This window comes from Pseudorasbora parva, chromosome 15, assembly GCF_024679245.1.
Source record: "Pseudorasbora parva isolate DD20220531a chromosome 15, ASM2467924v1, whole genome shotgun sequence".
Classification (NCBI taxonomy): domain Eukaryota; kingdom Metazoa; phylum Chordata; class Actinopteri; order Cypriniformes; family Gobionidae; genus Pseudorasbora; species Pseudorasbora parva.
In genome coordinates this window covers 19,523,453-19,532,649 of record NC_090186.1, presented here as the reverse complement: position 1 = coordinate 19,532,649, position 9,197 = coordinate 19,523,453, and the positions used below count along the sequence as shown (strand labels likewise).

The window sequence follows — 9,197 nt, the reverse complement described above, 5'->3', positions numbered from 1 at the left end:
AGTATTTCTAAAACATCGATTTCTACAAAGCTTCTCCTTCCAGAAAGCATAATGTGCTCTGATTGGCCATCTGACTTAGCACGTTGTGATTGGCCGAACAACACCTCAAGTGTATGTCGGAAATGTAACACCCCCTTAACATAATTGCCCTGCAACTCAGTCTGGAAACCTGTACATTAATTTCTACTGCTTCCGTTACACTTTTGCGGGAACCAATCACAGACTGGCTTTTCCACCTGGCGGAAATATATTGGCGGGTTTAACATGATGAAACAATGAATAGAGAAACAATGGGTCATTGCCTGTTGATCATGCCTCTTGTGGTCTGATTGGTTGAAGGACTATCCAAATGCGTAAAGAGTCATTTGAATTATGCTCGTTGATCACGCCTCTTGTGCTGTAGAAAATACAGAGCAGACTCCCCAGACCAATGTTCAGTTTTAAAGGTCCCATTCTTTTCGCGTGTTTTCGAAGCTTTGATTATGTTTACAGTGTGCAATATAACATGAGTTCATGTTTCGCGTGTAAAAAAACACAGTATTTTTCACACAATTGACTTATCTGTACAGCGCTGTTTTCTGTCCTAAAAACGGCCTGATGATTTCCTTGTTCTATGAAGTCCCTCCTTCAGAAATACGTAACGAGTTCTGATTGCGCCAGTGCTTCCCGTGTTTTGATTGGACAGCAGCTTAGCGCACTTTGCCCAGAAAGGTCCCGCCTCTTACCATAACAGGGAGATGCAATCGCTGAATGCGCGCTCTTCTCCACGTGGGAGAGCAACAAGACCACGCCCCCTTTTTTGCGTGTACTTGTGGGCGGAGGGTTAGTCAACAAACGGTTCTAGTGACGTCATTACATCCCTGCACTTCCTGCTGTTGTCCAAACCGGCCTTTCGCTGTAGGCTTTGAAAGGGAACTTCTGTTAAATAAAATATCTCGCTTGGCATTGAACTTTGAGCTTTATAATTTTACAGGTATTATTTATGCTCTAACAACAACATTACACACTAACTAAAGTTTGAAAGATGGAATCACGCGAAGAACGGGACCTTTAAATTGATCTTGGTCTGGTGAAAGCCAGACAAATAATTGCGAGCATCAGCTTCCAAAGCTATTCCAAAAATGTCATCAGCTTTACCATATCAGTTTGAGTCTGAGTCAGATTCTGGAAATGCACTCTCTCAGGGCCAGGTTCTGTCATCTGTAAAATGCACTTCGCACACTAACATTTGGGTTGTACTGTTCTAGATCAGTAAAACAAATCTTAACCACTGATTCCTAATTGTGTCCAATTACGGAAGGCCAAATAAAGTGCTGCATTTGCTTTAGCATATGATAGAAACACATAGCGTTTCACAACATGGTGGAGACAACACTAATAATAATAATTAATTTGTTCGATTTATATAGCGCTTTTCAAGGCACTCAAAGCGCTTTACATTGAAGGGGGGAATCTCCTCAACCACCACCAATGTGCAGCATCCACCTGGATGATGCGACGGCAGCCATATTGCGCCAGAACGCTCACCACACACCAGCTGATTGGTGGAGAGGAGACTGAGTGATGAAGCCAATCAGGAGAGGGGGATGATTAGGAGGCCATGAAGGACAGGGGCCAATGGGCAAATTTGGCCAGGATGCCGGGGTTACACCCCTACTCTTTTCCTGAAGGACATCCTGGGATTTTTAACGACCACAGAGAGTCAGGACCTCGGTTTAACGTCTCATCCGAAAGACGGTGCTCTTTGTCAGTATAGTGTCCCCATCACTATACTGGGGTGTTAGGACCCACACAGACCACAGGGTGAGTACCCCCTGCTGGCCTCACTAACACCTCTACCAGCAGCTACCTGGTTTTCCCAGTTGGTCTCCCATCCAGGTACTGACCAGGCCCAGCCCTGCTTAGCTTCAGTGGGAAACCAGTCTTGGGCTACAGGGTGATATGGCTGCTGGTGAATAACTGAAGCCTTTCTTGTGATAATACTGAAGGAGCTTATATATGTATGCTGTGATAAGCATCGCATTCCTATAGATAGACGCTGACAGTCCGCTGATGCGAGCTTGACCTGCCAGTACTATACACTTAATATTTGTGTGCCATGACAAAAATATGGGTTGGAATGACATAATTGCTAGTTTTAGTTTATTTGTAAATATTTCTGATCTACTTTCATCACTTACTTCTTTAAATATATTGGAGTGGAAGTATAAACAAACCTCAGGGCTTCCCTTACTGTCTTCGGGATATAACACACATTGCAGATTCCCTCTGACTGCAGTCCAGCATCACAGAAGGAACAAAAAGCTCATGGGGAAAAGCAGAGAATCAGGAAAAATTGCTAAAGAATTGACATTTGTGTGCGTGCGTGATTTAAATGTCGGAGCAAGATTTGCTCCACATTTCTTGGCACGATTACAATATTCTGCCAAATATTCATTTAAAAAATGATGATGCCAATGACATTCTTTTTTCCGTTTCAAACATCAAACCACGGAGATAAACGGAGGAGAGGGGCAGAGAGGGATGCTGTCATCAGTAGGGAGATTTGTGTGAGCCAGGTCAGATGGTGATTGGTTCTGCTGACCTCCAGATGTAGAGCATTAATCACACAGCGTTCCACAGAGACAGAGACCGAGACAAAGGCTCTGCTCCAGAACCTAATGAGCTGCTCGCGCTGCAAAAATCATTTTCTCAATCAGTCATTTTGACTGACTTTACTTGAAGAACTAAAAATTGTGTAAGATATTAAGATACTGTTTTCAAAGAATATCTTGATTTAATTCATTCTCTATTTAATCCCTAATATCTTACTTTATTATTCTTCCCAAGTAAATCAATCTAGTTTTAAGTTGTTTTTGCCTCATTCAGACTGTCAGGCCAAATCAGATTTTTGTGTTTGAGATATGATAACAAAAGCTTCAAGTTGTGCAAGTTAGTCAAGTTTTCAATATCCGATTGAAATCTGATCTTATTTAGCAAGCGTGAATGGTAAAAAATCGAATGAAATGCAAACACAATTGCGAGAAAAAACAAAACAAGGATTGTAAGATAAATATTTGCAATTACCTTTCTTTTTCATGGGTGGAAACAACCTTCCATAGGTTTAAAATCCTATTCAAATTGCAATTGTTTCCATTTGACCGCTCTGATTGGATTTCACATGGTTTACGATTGTTTTGGGACCCTTCCATTGGGGTACTAAGCACAGTAGTCCACTATCTAAGAGGTTGAAGCTAGACTCACTGCAAATAGTTGATTGGTTGACAGAGAATCATCACTTGCATGCAGTGCAAGGAAAATGACAACACAAGAGGCAGCATTTTTTAATATACAGTTGAAACACAATACCGTTGCAACCCAATGTTTGTTTGTCTTGTGACAAACAAACAAGCAAGAACAAGATCTGCTGTATGTCCTCCATTGTTGTTTATTGTGTCGCTCTTCTTTGTGCATACACCACGCCTGCCTGTCAAGTAACTGTTGGTGTTGGCAATGGACACGCAAGCCGGATCAGGGTTTGCCGGCCCGAATCGCACTGTACTATACTGTACTGCTCGCTGAAAATGAGCCATTGGATCAGTTTCCAATCAGATACACAAATAATTGGATTTTGGACTGACAGTGTGAACATAGCCTTTTAGATAGTCTGCTTTGATGCCTTCTAATAGCTTCTAACAGTATCAAATATATCTTCCACAGGTAAGGCAATCCCATAATGCAATGTGCTAAGCTTAGTTAAAAAAATCCATGCAAAATTAAGTGAGAGAAATGTTGATTATAAATATATTTCCATCAATACAGAAATTAATCTTTATTATGCCTATGTGAAGCACTTTGAATTATGATTATGAATGAAATGCCATGCCTTATTATTGTAGCCTACCATGTTGTTAGCTTAGCAACATGCTGACACCAAACTCCTCTGTCCTCTGTTTTTTTTATATGCACGAGGAGCACTAATTTGCAATTATTTTATGTTTTGGCATATTGGTGGCAAATTTGTCTCATTTGTGCGTTTTTGAACAAGGGTTCAAGCTTCAAGCTTAAGGTAGGAGGTGGGAACCAATGAACTTTCAGCTTAAAGTTTAATGACAAAATAAACAAACAACAAAACAAAATCAGCCCCTCACAGACGACTGCCGCAAATAAACATAATAAACACACTAGATGCAGATTCCACAACAGTTTCAGTTGGTCACATGGCTTGGTTTGAAAGCCACTTCTGTGTGAGCTGTACTATTACTGACAACTACTTTTTTTGCCAGCAAAAAAAAATCTTTTACTAATCTAATCTCACCACACCTTTAAAGGGGTAGTTCACAAATTTTTTACAATTATTGAATTAATTACTCACCCTCATGACGGTGGACACCCGTAAGACCTTCGTTCATCTACGGAACACAAATGAAGATATTTTTTTTGAAAGCTGATGGCTGAGAAAGGCTTCAGAAAGGCCTCCATTGGCATTCAGTACATTCCCACTCACAAGACCCATAAAGGCACTAAAAACATCGATACAAAGTCCATCTCACTACCGTAGCTGTACAATAATTTTATAATGCGACGAAAATAGTTATTGTGTGCAAAAAAATCAAAATAACGCCTTTATCCGCCAAGTTATTGTCTTCCATGTAGATCTCGAACATATCTGATCTGCGTAATATTCTCGCGCATGTGTCGAGTTCAGGTCAATAACTTGGTGGATAAAGTCGTTATTTAGATTTTTGTGCGCACAATAACTATTTTCGTCGCATTGTAACATTATTGTACAGCCACGGTAGTGAGATGGACTTTGTATCTATGTTTTTAGTGCCTTTATGGGTCTTTTGAGTGGGAATGTACTGAATGCCAAAAGAGACCTTTCGGAAGCCTTTCTCAGCCATCAGCTTTCAAAAAAAATATCTTCATTTGTATTCCGAAGATGACCGAAGGTCTTACGGGTGTCCAACGACATGAGGGTGAGTAATCAATTAAATAATTTTCATTTTTGTGTGAACTAAACCTTTAAACCAAGTTTAAAGGTTCATGCTTAGTTTGTTCCCCATAGGAATACATATGAAAACGCCATTTGGTCAGATATTTTCTTATTAGAATCAGTTTAACACATATCAATCTCAAAAATGACAGATTGCAATGGAAAAATAAAAATGGATGTGAAAGAATGAGAGTTGTATGAGAGCTCTGATGAATCTGACAGCAGGGGAAGGATCAAGGAGGATCAGGAGAGCGCAGCTAGCATTAGCTGACTTATATTTGTTGACTTTTTACAAGTCCGTTTCTGAATAATTTCCTTGGTGCACATTTGTTTCACTATATTTCTTGCTAAGCTAATAACAGGATCTAAACGACAAAGTTTAATTGTTACTGTTCATCGGATATTTATGTTTGGTTAATATCTCATAATGTGCTTAGGCGCGACCCTTTAAATATGTTTATTTTTAAAACCGAGGCACGCCGTAGTATGCCAGTGAGCCAAAGTCAAAGTGATTGCATCTCAAGTGCATTCAGCACTTAGATCATTCAAGTAGTGATTTGTCCTTTTTATAGCTTTACACACAGAGCTGCAGGCGTACTCTGTGACTTCACATTTATTTATTTTTTGGAGTGTGGTCAATAGTTTTACTGAAAATCGAAATTAATAAAGGGAAAATGTGCCTCGGCTAAAGTATGTGACTATTTATGGGTGACTATATCAGTTTGGATTCTGCCTTAAAAAAGGTCCCTGCCTACCATGTGGTACTTCACTACATTTTGTAACAGAGTCAGAAAGTAAGATAGTTTTGGATGTGTATGGTAAAAACGACCCACTCTTTAGTGCATATTCCCCGAGGATCAAGGTCACTACACCATCAGCACAGATTTGTACACAGCACACACTTTAACAATTTATTTAAGTCCACTTTAAAAGAAATAATTTACAGGGACATAAACATTATAGGTGCAGTTAAAATCATGCAATGTACAAAATCATGGCCCAGTGGCATACACAGATCTTCACAAAAGCTCATCTCTCAGGTGTTATGGGTATAAGTAGCAGCGTCTCCTCCATATATCGCGGCTGCCTATAATAGCAGACAGGGCACAATACTTCGCTAGCTGTTTGGCCCTTTTCTTGGGCATCCCAAGTTGCTGAAGGCCTCGTACCACCAGCCTATGAGTGTGTCCTAAGCTGCCGAATATGAACACCAGTAGTCTGCCTCGATAACCGATCTCTGAGATGGAGTTTAAGAGCGGCTGGTATTTAATGACCTTAGTCATAAAGGCTTCCTCCATGCTAGAGTCAAAGGTGCATGCCACCTCCAGAATGAACACCTCACTGAGCTCCTCATTAAATAACATTAAAGACTCCACAATAACATCTGGTGTGTTAGCAGACAGATGTGAGAAAGCATCAGAGTTACTACTACCATGCTGGAACATGGATGCTTTTACGCTAGAGTGTTTGTATATTTTTACTGAGGGTGAGAGATGTTTTGATACGTCCTTCACTATAAGGTCCACTATTCTGTCGTGGCGTGCGATGTACATTCCCTTGTAAACATGACAGCCATTCAGGATATGTGGAAGTGTCTCAGTAATCTGTTCGGTGGTGTGATGTAGACAGTGAGGGACCTGGGTTAAAGGAAACCAGATGGAAAGATTAAGTCTGGTAGGAAGAACTTGCAATCTTGCCTTTACTGTGAAGGTGACAATGTCCTCACTGAGTGCAGTGTTCTTAAAGAAAGAGTGCGAGACAGAGTGATCAGCACAGGAGAGGCATGCCAGCTTCCCCTGGAGTCTCAGGGCAGTCCAGTGTTGTTTCTGGTGATGTTGGTGTAAGTCCAGGAGAGTTCTCCGGGCTCCTGTAGATGTTAGCGGATAGCTGTGGCCACCGTATGTGGCTGTTGCCTTAACATGGACCAGGGGGTCACAGATGATATCCTCTGAGACCCTCACAGTCCCAGAGTCAGACCGCACCCACTCCAGTGCTACTCCAGCTCGGACACGAAGATCATTCAGGTCCGGCCAGCCTGACCACACACCAAAGCCAACTGAATGGGTGTCCAGTTTCCCACTGGGTTTCCTTTTGAAACCCAAAAGGAAAGCCTCCTTAGGTCCAGGAACAGGGAAGATCAAGCCAGCTGCCTCACGTCTCTGTCATCATTATTCAGCATGTTCAGAAGATGGGAAATCCGCATGCTGGTGTAAATCCAGATCACGTTCAAGTCAGATCAAGTCCCCACGTTCAGATCAAGTCCCAACCCTCCTTCCCATTGAGGATGAAAAATAACATCACGGGTGCTGTGTGTGTTGAGTCCAAACCACTTCCGCACCAAACTCACTGTCTTACTGTTCATGTCCCTCAGCACTTTCTGCTGGATATGGACATTGGAGAACAGATGTTGTACTTTAGACAGCGCCACCTGTCTAATAGCCTCTAGCTTCATGGTCAGAGGCAATGGACATTTATCTATCAAGTCCAGCCTGGAAACAAACCCTGACCAGATGATGTTTACCTGCTCTTTGCATTCTCCTGCAATATTCACACACACACACACACACGCACGCACGCACGCACGCACGCACGCACGCACGCACGCACGCACGCACGCACGCACGCACGCACGCACGCACGCACGCACGCACGCACGCACGCACGCACGCACGCACGCACGCACGCACGCACGCACGCACGCACGCACACACACACACACACACACACACACACACACACACACACACACACACACACACACAGCTCATCTTTCACTGTCTATAAATTCAATTCAATTCACGTCTCATCAGCTCTTCATCACATTTGCTCTGCTGAAGTAGATAATGGGATAATAGTGCTCCATCTTTTAACAGGATTGAAAGCTTGAATGAAGAAGCTCCACTTTTCCATGCGATTTCTTATTAGCACAGCCTTTTTCTTAGAGCTGTGCACATTATCACAGACTTACTGTTTCAGTATATCAATGCATTGATTCTCTGCTTCTTCTGCTTCATCTTATTCTTCATTAGTTAGTTAATTAGAATCTCTTTAAGCATCGAAAATACATTTTGGTCCAAAAATAACAAAAAATATTACTTTACTTAGCATTGTCTTCTCTTCCGTTTTTTTTTCAATCCTCAAATAAAGATTCAAATGGTTATGATTCAGCGTATTGATTCATGATTTGGATCGCGTGTCAAACTGCCAAACTGCTGAAATCACGTGACATTGGTGATCCGAATCATGAATCAATATGCTGATTCATGACCGTTCGAATCTTCATTCGATCAAAATGTATTTTCGATGAGATTCTAATTAACCAACTGATGTCACATATGGACTACTTTGATGATGTTTTTATTACCTTTCTAACAGGTAATAAAAGTTGCTAGTATCGTCTAGCAACTCTCAATACACGTCTAAGCTGGAAAAACCAAACTCTGGTCAGGCCAATCACGTGTATAGAGTCGGTGGGCGGGGCTTAACATAATGACGGCCGAGTTGTGCTTGCGTGCTACTAGTAAACACAGACATGAATTGGCGGTCTTTCATCTTGGAGTTTTGCCAATCGTATACGGGGAAAGTTTAATCAACTAACGTTCGCTCCGTTTCACCTTCGTTGCTCTGGTTGGTTGTAGTGATATCCTATCGCGTGCAGAGGGAGTTTGAAAGACAACCGTTTATCCCGCCCCTCGGATTGAGCCCTGTCTATGGTAAGTTTCCAGACCAAACATCTTGATGTGGGTCTGGCTTGTCAGGCTAGTTCCTAGCCATATTGGCCTAGAAAATCACATCTTTTCTTTCTCATTCGGTCTTAGTATAAGATGTTACTATAGAAGTGTCAAGTATTAAATAGGAAAAGTATCGAAAGTCTTTGGTCATTTTTGAGTAAGATGCTAACAGTCTAATCAGAATCATTGATCTATGCTAAGCTATGCTAAAAGTGCTACCTCCAGACCCAGAGATCCGCTGAATGGATTTGAAAACAGTAAAACACAACTGTTTAATTATAGGGGAATAGGAAAATTTGCCCATTTTCAAAAAAATGGAGTGTTCCTTTAAAGGTCTGGCGTCGGTAAGCATTTAATTAATTAATTATTATTATTATTTTTTTTATTATTTTTTTTTTTTTTGGGGGGGGGGGGGGGATTTAAAATAACTTTTCTTCTAATATATTTTAAACTGTAATTTATTCCTGTGATTAAAGCTGCATTTCCAGCAT

At 41.3% G+C, this 9,197-nt stretch overlaps 1 protein-coding gene and 1 pseudogene across 2 annotated transcripts in view; one reads left to right on the top strand and one right to left on the bottom strand.

Annotated features, from left to right (window-relative positions):
- LOC137041249 (E3 ubiquitin-protein ligase TRIM9) overlaps window positions 1-9,197 on the top strand; it is a 69,208-nt gene that overhangs the window by 8,516 nt on the left and 51,495 nt on the right. The window lies entirely within an intron of this gene.
- LOC137042088 (5S ribosomal RNA) lies at window positions 1,837-1,953 on the bottom strand (annotated as a pseudogene).